Source organism: Sciurus carolinensis, chromosome 12, assembly GCF_902686445.1.
Source record: "Sciurus carolinensis chromosome 12, mSciCar1.2, whole genome shotgun sequence".
NCBI classification, from domain to species: domain Eukaryota; kingdom Metazoa; phylum Chordata; class Mammalia; order Rodentia; family Sciuridae; genus Sciurus; species Sciurus carolinensis.
Window position 1 is genome coordinate 25,954,219 of NC_062224.1, and position 12,269 is coordinate 25,966,487.

The window sequence follows — 12,269 nt, forward strand, 5'->3', positions numbered from 1 at the left end:
TTACACTAGTTAGAATAAAAATTATCAAGAAAATAAATAATAATAAATGCTGGAGAGGCTATGAGGAAAGGTACATGCCCACACGTTTGGTGGGACCACAGATTAGTACGACCACATTGGAAAGCAGGAGAGAGATGCCACGAAGGAGTAGGAATGGAACACCATATGACCCAGCTCTCCCTCTCCTTGATATTTATCCTAAAGAACTAAAATCAGCAGCCTACCGCCACACAGGCACATCAATGTTTAAGGCAGCAAAATTCACAAGAGCCAAGTTCTGGAGTCAACCTAGGTGCCTGTCAACAGAAGAATGGAAAAAGGGTCAAATGTTTCTTATATGTGGAAGCTAGAGTCAAATAAGGAAAAAATAGTGGGGGAGATTCCAAAAACATAGAAGGAGGGGATAGAGGGGAAGGGAGGAAGGATGGGAACAGAGAGGAACTGCAGAATGAAATTGACCAAATTATGCTATGTACATGTCTGAATATACCACAGTGCATTTCGCCATGATATACATCTATATATAGACTAGCAGTTTAAAAAATCATAAAGGAAGAACAATAGAGAGAGGAAAGGGACCAAGGGTGGGGAGAAGGGAGGCAGTACTGGGAGCTAAAGTGGAGCAAATTATGTTCCATGCATGTCCAATTATGTCAAAATGGACACCAATACTGTTTTATTCAGCTTTTTCACTGCTGTGACTAAATGATCTGACCAGCACAATTATAGAGGAGGAAAGGTTTATTTGAGGGCTCTTGGTTTCAGAGGTCTTAGTCCATAGAAAGTTGACTCCATTCCTCAGGGCTCTAGGTGAGGCAGAACATCTTGGCAGAAGAGTTTGGCAGAGAGAACCTGCTCACATCATCAGGAAGCAGAGAGAGACTCCAGTCTCCAGATACAAAATATATACCCATAGTCACACTCCGATTCCCATCTCCTCCAGCCACACCCGACCACTCCAATTAATCCCATGAGGGATTAATTCACTGATTGGGTTAAGACTCTTACAACCCAATCATTTCTCCTCTGAACCTTCCTGCATTGTCTCACATGTAAGCTTTTGGGGGACACCTCACATCCAAACCATAACAAATATTTCGTATAACACATAATAAAAACATTTTTAAAAAGTTAAAGGTGATTTGCAAAAGAGAATCAGCACAATATGATTAACAGCCCCTCACTTTCAAAACTATTTAGCAGTAGTTGATCGTCATCTAGGATTGTGAAGTCAGACAGATTTAACATCTTTGAATCTCAATGCTGTTTGTATAATGAAGTGAATAACTGCTTTGTAGTACTCAGAATTAGATTCCATCAGGTACACAATGGTGCACTTGTACTTAAGAGGGACATCACAATCACTATCTATTCTTATTTTTGTTTCAACTAGATCCAGTCAATTCAATTTGTATGAATATAATGATGTTGTAAAAGATATCACACAGGGATTTTACCCCCTCCTCTGTGAAATGGAAATGTCTGATGTTCATAGTAAGGGACTGGAATTTGCTCAGTGCCTTAAGACTCTACACTTAACTTTATGATCAGAGAACACAGGAATCACAGATCATCACCGTGAGAGTGAATAGGGTTTTCTTGGAGAAAGATGGCAAGATACAAGCTTGAGGAGTGGAAATGAAATGGTGAACCTAGGGTTTCAGGGAGGCTGACTGCCTCCTGGTGGCCCATACCCCACATCAGCATGTCACTTTTACTATGAGTTCCTTGCAGGAGTCTGGATGTCATTTCTGTATGCTAACAGGGTTTCAGGGTCCACCCGAAAGTTCCAGTTTCCCTACATTTGTTTTAAAGCAGATTTTTAAGCTAAGTATTTTTCCATTATGCAGATAATATGCATTTAGATTTCCTATTAAATTACTGTACAAATGAATTTTCAAATTATTTCCAAAACTGTTTTAGGCCCACATGAGACTACTGTCAGATGACAAATTTTTCCATTTCCCCTTTCCTGGTCGATAGAGTTTTCCAGCAACATTTGCACTAAGTATTTACTTTATGCAGTCACTTTGTATAAACCCAAACCCATTTGCCCTCTTGAAGAGAAAAAAAAAAAATTTCTATTATAACCTCTTTAATACTTTTGCGTAGCTTGTAATATTTTGTAAGCAATGATCAATATGCAATAAAAAATATCTAAAAAATGAGGGCATACTCAGATCTCATGAGACTTATACTTTTTAAAAAATTTTATATATTTCTGTAATAAAATGATAAAATTTTCTTACTAAACTCCAAATCACCGTTATGGTTAAAGAATTCTAGGAAAATAGAAATGTCCTTTGGTTGTTTACTGCTAGATGTTTGGTGAAGGTTGTGTGTGGATTTCACAAACCTCTGAGTCCTTCAACATGAGTGCCAATTGAAGGTTGTGGTTAGGAACTTGAATCTTGGAGCTAAGCTAGCTGTAATTACACACAGCTCAACCTCTTAGGTACTAATGTTAACAAGTTAATAAGTATTCTGGAACTTTATTTGCTCACCTGATAAGATCACGTTATAATAGTGCCTTTTAGGATGAAATGAAATCACATATTTATATTCAGGGAGGAGACTGCCTAGTCCACAGGAAGAGAGAAATAGGACTTTGCTACCATTTTTTGTTCCACATTGCACTGACACATTTATTATTTGCCTCTTATGTGTTATGTATTGTTTGGATAATACTGAAACTAGAGAGTACATGATAAGTGCTCACTGTTGCTGCTATTGCCGATTTATAGGACTAGAAATATGTATTCACAAATCCAACTATTTTAGTTTGTTTTTTGTATCTTTACTTGGCTTGGTAGGATGATGGAGTTCAAGTGATACATTTTTTTATAAGTTTGAATTTATACATTCAGAAGTGGTTCTACATCATCATTGACAATTGCTACAGTATAATTTAAAAATTGTTTCTTCCACATACTGTTACCTAAGACATCTAAAACAGTGATCTGGTATTTAACTTAATCAAAGCATTGTCAAAACTGATATTGTATTAATCATATGTTCATTGAAAATGGCTTCCTGGAAAAATTGTAGTACAATTATGAAGAAAATATGAGTGACCCAAGCTAATCTAAGTTATACATCTTTTCAAGAGGGACTACATGTGGCAAGGAAACACTTAGGGCAAGAAGATTCATTTTTACATGTAGATTTGATTTTTGACAGAGCATGTGTCTAACTAAACCTGTGACCTTTGAACTATAAACTACATGGAATTCTTAAAATATTAAATTAATCATGTATTTGCTGCTAACCTGTGATATTTAGTTCCAACCTGGCTTAAAGTAGGTCCTTATTAAACAGGAAGGAAGGGAGGGAGGGAGGGAAGGAGAGAGAGAGGAAGAAAGGAAGGAAGGAGGAAGGAAGGAAGTAAAGAAGGAAGGAAGGGAGGGAGGGAAGAAAAGAAGTGAGTTCTTTAGCTTCTATATGTTTCCACTCTCACAGTATTGATTATGAAGGTCATTTCCCGAAATGCACAATGTTCACACTTAGCTGAGAGATTTAATTTAGATTTTCAGAGGTTGAGAACTGGACTTGCACTATGCAAGTCATTTGGTTTGAAATGCCTGAGTACAGCCTCATTCCAAAGTGAAAATTATTTCACCTTTGTTTTTAAAGTAGTGAGAAAAAATGTCTGATTTCTAGACTTGACATACATAAGGACTACTTCAAGGTTCATTTAGAGTAGTTTGTAATTAGGGCTAAAAAAATGACTAAATTGAACTTGGGTACAAAATATCAAAAATCATTTACATCATTACTAGCTAAAATCTAAAGTTTCACATGCAATAAAATAGGTGATATGTGAAGAGACAGTATAAAAATAATACATTTGTAATTTTATAAAGAATTATTTAAATAGGGAGGGATAAAATTGACAAGAAACTCTAAGCAGTGGGCAAAGTTATCTATATATTAATGAAAGGATATGCTTCAAACAGATACAGAATAAACTATTAATTGAGTTAAATATGAACTATAGTACACTAAGATTAATTGGGTACCCATCTGATGATAATATCATGAACTTTAGCTTCTACAGATCTGTCAGATTAAGAGAACAGAAATACTTTCATAGATACAAATTATAAAGTTTAAAATGAAACAAAATCATTATTAAGATTTAAGTTTCAGGGGCTGGGGAGATAGCTCAGTCGGTAGAGTGCTTGCCTTGTAAGCACAAGGCCCTGGGTTTGATCCCCAGCACCCAAAAAAAAAAAAAAAAAAGATTTAAGTTTCAAAACATATAATTATCTTAATTAAACTTTTTATTTAGGGATAATTGTAGACTCACATGCAAATTTAAGAATCATAAAGAGATTCCCAAGATACTCTTTTTTCAGTTTCTCCAAAGGTAACATCTTGGAACACCATCGTACGATATCACAACTGGAATATCAACATTAACACAGTCAACAGACATTTCTGTCAATATATGGATTGCTCTTATCTCTCATGTGCTCATGCTGTTCTGAAGAGCTCCACCCACTTCTTTCCCCAATCTTCTTTAACTATTGGCAATCATTTATCTGTTTTCCATTTGCTATAGTTTTGTCTCTTCAAGAATGTTGTGTGAATGGAATCATACAATTTGCAGTCTCTGGGAATCATCTTTGGCTAGTATAATTCTTTGGAGATTTGCCCAGTTTATTGCATTTATCAACAACTTATTCCATTTTATTGCTGAATAATATTTGATGGTATGGATGGACCACTGTATGTTTAACCATTCATTCACTGAAGTTTGGGGCTGTCATAAGTAATGCTGCTGTATACATTGCATGACCAAGTTTTCATGTGAACAAAATCTTCATTCCTCTGGGATAAACAACTAGGAATAAAATTGCTACATCATAACAATAGTTGCATGCTTAGTTTCTTTTTAAAAGAAGCTGCCAAAATTTTCACTAGAAATGTATGAATGACCTAGGATCTGTGTTTACATCATTACAATTTATTTTAACCATTTTGATAGGTGTGTAGTGGCATTGTATTGTGAATTTTGCTTGTATTTCCTAATGTCTAATGATGTTTAATGCACTTTGGTGCTTGTCATTTTTTCCATTTTTGTATTCTCCACAGTGAAATGCCTCTTCATGTCTTTTCCCCATTTCCTAGTTATATGTTGATTTTTTTTTTTTTTCTGTACAAGGGATTGAACCAAGGGGTGCTTTACCACTGAGTCACATCTCTAGCCCTTTTTGTTTTTTATTTAAATACTGGTCTCACTAAATGTCTCAGGGCCTCACTAAGTTGCTGAGGCTGGTTTTGTACTCATGGTCCTCCTGGCTCAGCCTCATGAGATTCTGGGATTATAAGTGTGTGCCACCATGTCCAGCTATACTGTTTAATTTCTTATTTGGTGATATAATTCAATAAGGTATTATTTTCATCATCTGAACATATCACACAATATTTAATGGACTCTATTTGTTGAAGGGATATAATGTGTGATTCTTCTTAAAGAGAGAGTCAAACCTGAAGGGAAGGACTGAGGGTGGGAATTAGTTTGTACTGATGGAGAGAATCCACGTGGGGAAGTTCAACATCTGACCTCCCTTTTATGTTAAGGGAACAACCACATTCAGTTTTCCACCCACTGAGTGACATTCAAGTTGGTCATAGTTTATGGCTTTTGTAAACTCCCTGCTTTGAACACTTTCGTTTGTTTCTCTGACACACTAACAAATATTTTTCTAGAGAATATACAAAGAAGGAATATACTATGTAACAAGATATGTATACCCTCAATTTTACTTACTGCCAAAGTATTTTCCAATATTGTTTTACCAATTTAAATTCCCACCAAGAGTATAAAAATGCTTTCATTGCTTGTTTAACACCCATGGCAATCCCTGATACTGCTTTTTAATTTTTACCCAACAGTTGGGCATAAAATGATCTCACTGCAGTTGTGATTTGCACGTTCTTGATCAGTACATTGGCAGAGCATTTTTTCAATATGTTCAGTGGTCATCTGAATTTTCTCATTTATGTAATACCTGTTTATGTCTTTTCCCTATTAGTCTATGTTTTGATACTGTGCAGGAGTTCTTCATTTACAGATGTAGTCACTGTATGGTGGTTAAGAATACAGGTCATGAAGCTCAAAACCTCATGATTTCATCTGACTCTTAGCCAGATCCTGGGATGAGGATAGAATAAAGTCTAGAGGTAGAAGAGTCAGACTTCATCAGGAAGATAGACCCCTCCCATTTTAAAATAGTAAGCCACACACATGTTCAGAGGTGAGAAGCAGACACCAAGGTTATACATGTGAAAATTTAAAAAATGATCTAATATAGTATTAATCATTTCATTACCCTGCTTGTATTTGGTGCTTTTATGGAGAATTGGCACTTGGGTAACAAAGCCAGGATGTATGCTTCCTCAGTACAGAGTTCCTAAACGAGTTGTGGGTGGCACTCTGTTATGAGAACATTCTGTCTGTGAGGTGTGGTGTTGGTTTAAACTTTCATCCTGTGAGAGAAGGAGGATAATTTTTTTAAATGCAACATGTCCACAGACCTGAATGTTCTTTCTTTGTTTGGAAAACAAACATCCTAGTTGTCTCTGGATATTTGTTTATCATGAGTTTCCTACTCTCTGACCACTTCTGCTTTTCCAACATTATCTCCTGAAATGACAGACACCTTCAACCAGGTCATGGGAAGTAGACAAAGGTGCTCTAAAGTTTAAAGTCAAAAGTGCTGTAAGCTTAAAGTCTGACAGATATCGTCATGGCTCAGCTCTCAGTGAATGCACGAACAAAGCTCTACACACAGCAATTTAAACAGACAACGTGTAAGAACAAACACATAGAGTGAGATCAGCCCTCAAAGGGAAGGGTGTTCAGGTGGAATAGCAATGAAAACTGCCATTTAGAAAGTAACAGGTCACACATTTTTGGATGATACATCTATTATTATTGTCTAATTCATTTTTAACAGAAGAACAAAATAAATATTCTGAGGATTTTCCCCTCTCTTTTCTATGTTCACTTTTCTTGAGGGATTAATAGGAAAAATTAATTTTGAAATGCTTGTTTCTAAAGTACATACTTGACACATTATTATTGCATTTGATGATCCTGACAACTATTTGTAGCTCATATGATGACCATGATTTTATATATGCAGAGAAGGAAGCTTAGAGATGCTAAGTAATTTACCCAGATAACAAGTACTAAATGGTAGAACTGGGATTCAATTCTAGGTCTCTCTGAATTCACAGCCAGTAATCTTTCATCATATCCAGAAGCCTGCTATGGTACCATGTCAATTAAATACTTCGCACTTTGGGAAATGAACTGCAGAGGTCGTAGTTTCTTTCTTGTTCTAGTTATAAGGAGAAAAATGCACCCAAAGACAAGAGTAATCTTTATGTAAAAGGGATGTGTTACCTGAAGATGGAGTCTGTCTATGCATTGGAAGAATAGAACATACGATTTCTTGAAAAGATTCAAAGGAGGATCAAGATTGAAGTAAAAGAGAGCCTGGGAATATTACATTAGAGAAAATACATGTGTATATTTTCTTTCTTTTCTTATTCTGAATAAAGTCATAGTCTGTTTCTAATTTTCTTGTCTTTCCTAGTTTCTAAAACAATAGTTAAACTCAACCCTTCTGTAAAAGAATATGAAGTACACCCGAGCATTACATTGGTATTTTTGTTTGGATTTAATGAAAGAGACTGAAATGCGACATGGTCTTTTCTCACCATACTTCTGTCGAAGGCAGTATGTTCCTATAGCAGATTATCAAGCCAGAGGTCTCATGATCTCAGGCAGCAACCAGAACAAAATAATCAATGGCTCATGCTATTGTCAGGATTTCAGAAGAGAGTCATTGTTGTAAGGCAGCTCTGAGTGAACCACTCAGTCATGGCTCTAAAAATATTCTAAAAAAATATCAAAGCATAGTGGTATTTCAAAGGGAGAGAAGGATAGACTTTCTTGATAGACATAAATATCCAAAAGGTAATGATTTTGTTCATACTGCTTTCTCTACATCCCATTAATATTTCTTATTTCCTTCATCAAAATAACAGGAAGATGTCTGCAGTGTTCTTGTCAAATTAAGAAATATTAAGAAAATTAGGGTAATGTCATATGTTTTAGATGCCTCATTTCTAATGCCTCATTTTCAATGGTAATTATTTTCACAAATTTTACCTTTCATAGGATTTATTTATTTATTTGTTTGTTTGTTTGTTTGGTGACACTATGTACTTTCTGAACAAAATCCTAGTTATCTTCATGAATCCATACATAGGCCATGTATTTCCATGAGTGTACTCATAGAAACTTGTAAGGAAAAGAAATTAGTAAATTTACTGTCTCTTGACTGTATATAGAATTTCATATACTTCAGAGAGATAATGATATATGAGAGGGTATAAATGGATGAATTGCATGCCATGTCTTGTATAATTCTGATTTTAGACTGCCACACTGAAGTTGCTAAAGTTAACAGAACTTTCTTGAAGTACTGCCTTTGAAAACAAAGTATTTCAGAAACAGAATTTTAAGCAAGTTAACAGAACTTTCTGGAAGTACTGGCTTTGAAAACAAAGTAATTATTTCAGAAACAGAATTGTAAGTAATTGCATTACAGATGTGTAAAGTAAGATATAATGTAGACCTACCATTTCCCCCAGAGATCTAAGAAAATGAAATGACTCTAGAGTAGAGATTTGTCAGTCATTCAGAATAACACACTACTGCTTTACCACTGTTGGCTCTGTTCCCTGTCTAGTTATGTGTGCATTATTAATTTTTTTTCCTAGAAATTTAACAGTATGTAAGAAACTTTGAAAGTATATATTTGTGACGGGAAAGTTTAGAGAAAAAGAGTGTTATTTTAAAGGAAGGAACATAGGTCAGAAGTTCGAATAAGAAATAGAGGATACTACATCTTAGCCAAAGATGAATTATCTTGAACTTCGAGTCAACACTCCTCCCTTAATTATTTTACAAACTTTATAGACATATTTCAAGTACTGAATTATCTGTTTAAAATTATTCTATAAGTTCTCCCAATGATGTTTATTAGCACTATATGAATAGAGCACTAATAAAAAAGCAAAAATGCATTCTAAAATCGTTGCTAACTATATATCTGTAAAAATAAAACCGTTAACAGTCTCTCCACAGCTAAGTAAACACAGTAAATTGCAAAGTTTCATTTGTATGCTCCCATCATAATTTGTTTTCAAATGGAGAAACAAAATGCAAAAGGAAAAATGTTCCTCTAATTTTGATTATTTATGTTCTTAATTTATCTTCCACTTAGACATTTTAAAAACTCAAAAGAAACAAAATTTCTTTGCAAAAAGCTTAACTTGTTTAATGTCATTTGAAGCGTTACTTTGTTTTTCAATTTGCATGAGAGAGAAAAAGAGAGAGAGAGAGAGAGAGAGAGAGAGAGAGTTTCTTTTGACTACAAAAAAAAAAAAAAAGGAGCTTCAATTTTAGAAAGCCAATAAGGTCTTTCATTTCAATGTTCTACCTTATAATTTGGGAGATTTTCTGAAAACAAATTTAAATGCAAACAAAAGAAGACTAAAGGGTTTCCTTAACCATTCTCTCATTGTTCAGGAGTCAAATGCACCTCTAACTCTGGTAAGATTTCATTTGCTGAATGACCGCCCAGTGAAGTCAAAGAGAGTCAAAATAACTCATTAAAAATATGACCCCTAAAATCCTTGGGGCTCATGAATGCTGATGAAAAGAAACCCATGAATTCACTTAAAAATATTATTTTACCCTTCTTTATAACCTCAAGCCTCTTTGTCATTTCAGTTGCTAGCACTCAGAATAATGATTCCCCCAGCTCATAAATCTGAAGCACTAAGTATGTCCTCGTGCCACCAAGAGGTGGGCATAAGAGAGGACAAGGCAGGGCACAAGGGTCATCTCTGGGATGCAATAAATAGCACAATGTGAATGGAAAATAAAACTTATCAGCACTTGAAAGCCATAACAAAGGCTTCAGTGATTTATTCACAGAATTTCTAATGGTAAATCCTTAGTACATATGGTCTGGTCCATAAAGGAAATCCATAAATAGGTGGTCTAATTCATAAAAGAAATAATAATTCAGTCAAGTCCACTTTCAATAGCTTTTATTTTTCCATTCTTGAGGGAGTAATATTGACCACTTCATGATACTGGGCTTTAAATCATCACCATGAAAATAGTATTTTTATAGAGAACCTAGATTCCTTCTAGACTGCATAGGTAATTCCATTGCCAGTTCTCATTTAAAACTTTCCTACAAAGCTCTTACTTTGTAAATTATTTTTATTATGTCTACATACTTTTCTATCATTTATATATAACCTCCTTTAGATGTGTTGAATATGTCTTATTGTTTTCCTACGAAATATTGTATGTGCCTACAATAAGTCACTCATAATGGGAACACAAAAATAGACTATAACTGTATCGTGCCTTCAAGACAGTGACAGAGAGCTAAGGAGCACCACGAGAGAGAATATTTAAACTGAGTTTAGAAAGATGTTCAGGATTTGAACATGCTAAGGGGGAGAGAGAGAGAGACTCCGTGTGTGTGTGTGTGTGTGTGTGTGTGTGTGTGTTGGGGAAGAGACCATAGGAAGTAGGAAGAACAGAGTCTTTCCAGGTGATAGAAAATACATTGATTTTAAAAGGGCAAGGATAAAGGAAAAGGGTGGGTAAGGACATGGAAAATAAAAGCATACATATAAATATGTGGTCACATTTGCTTGATGAGAAATATTTAAATACTAAGTTTAGTGATGCATTAAGTTGAAGAGCTTGCTCTCTGAGAAGATGAAGAATGATGTCCCTCACAAGAGAAAGCAGGTTCCCAGAGCACATGGAGAGAGGCACATAGCACCTGGAGCATGCACTCCTAACGAGAGCTGATATTGCCTGCAAGGGTCCAAAATCAATTCTTATGGGAGAAAAATCTCAGCTATCAAAGTAGATTATGTGCTGTCCAAGCTTGATATTATCCCAAAAGGTCTTATTCCCCAAAATTTATCTTGTTGGATTTTCTTAGAGATCACAAGAGTAGCTTTGACACAGAGATCTTAAAAGTGCAAACAGTGTGTGCAATGTAAGTACTACAACATGTTGGCAAACAGATGGCTTTGACTGGCGGAACGTCTGTTGAATGATAGCTCTCTCTCGACTTTATATCACAGAAGTTGACCTTGTGCACTTATTGGCTGCCATTGACTGTTTTATCAATGGTATCTATGTTTGATCCTCTGACTTTTTGTGCAACTTGGGCTATTAGAATTAAACTAAAAATTTATACTTTTTTTATACTTCATAATTTATATCTCATGATGAGATCCAAGATGGCAGACTAGAGGGTGACTGCATCTCTCGTCGCTCCAGAATCCAGGATTCAAGAAGGGGAAGCAATGAGAGACTCGGACTAACATAGAGCCCCTGGGGTGAGTCTCTCCCACTGGGTGAAGCTCGGCCCGGGCAGCAGGCCCGGACGGGGGCAGCTTCTTGGAGCAGGGCAGGGCAGCTAGAGTCTTCCCCAGGCAGCCCTGCACCCTCCGTCGGCAGGCTCCTTCCACAGCCGGCTTCTTGGAGCAGGCCGCCCAGTGGGAGCCTTTCTGCGCAGAGCCAGCTCTGGCACTGGACCCAGCGGTGAGCCCAGGAACGCAGGCGGCTTCTGGGACCAGGACAGGGCAGTCAGAGACTTCCCCAGGGCAGTTCTGCTCTCTCCGGCGGCAGGCTCCTTCCACAGCCAGCTTCTTGGAGCAGGTTGCCCAGTGAGAGCCTTTCCACACAGAGGCAGCCCCCAGCCCTGGAACCAGTAGTGGGCTAGAGGCAGCTTTCTTCGGAAGCACTGCATTATCAAGTTCCTCCAAGACTTCAGGTTACTAAAGGCTGGGAGGTGATATACTGGAAATCTGCAGGGACACTATAAGCCAAAGGGGAAATCTGCAATATCTCAGAGTCCCACTGATATCTGACCAATATAAGAAAACAAGGGAAGAAAATGTCCCAAACAAATCTAGATACTATATCAATAAAACCCAATGGCAGCACAGCAGAAGAAATGTCAGAAAGGGAGTTCAGAATGTACATAATTAAAACAATCAGAGAAGCAAACGAGGAGATGAAAGAGCAAATGCAGGCATTGAAGGAGGAGATGAAAGAGCAAATGCAGACTTTTAAATGATCGCACCAATCAATAGTTAAAAGAGGAAATACGGGAAGCAAGAGATCATTTCTATAAAGAGTT

The 12,269-nt window shown here is 36.4% G+C and overlaps 1 protein-coding gene across 1 annotated transcript in view; it reads right to left on the bottom strand.

The window, feature by feature from the left end:
- Nucleotides 1-12,269, bottom strand: part of Malrd1 (MAM and LDL receptor class A domain containing 1) — a 686,047-nt gene that overhangs the window by 281,183 nt on the left and 392,595 nt on the right. The gene's annotated exons all lie outside the window — the stretch shown is intronic.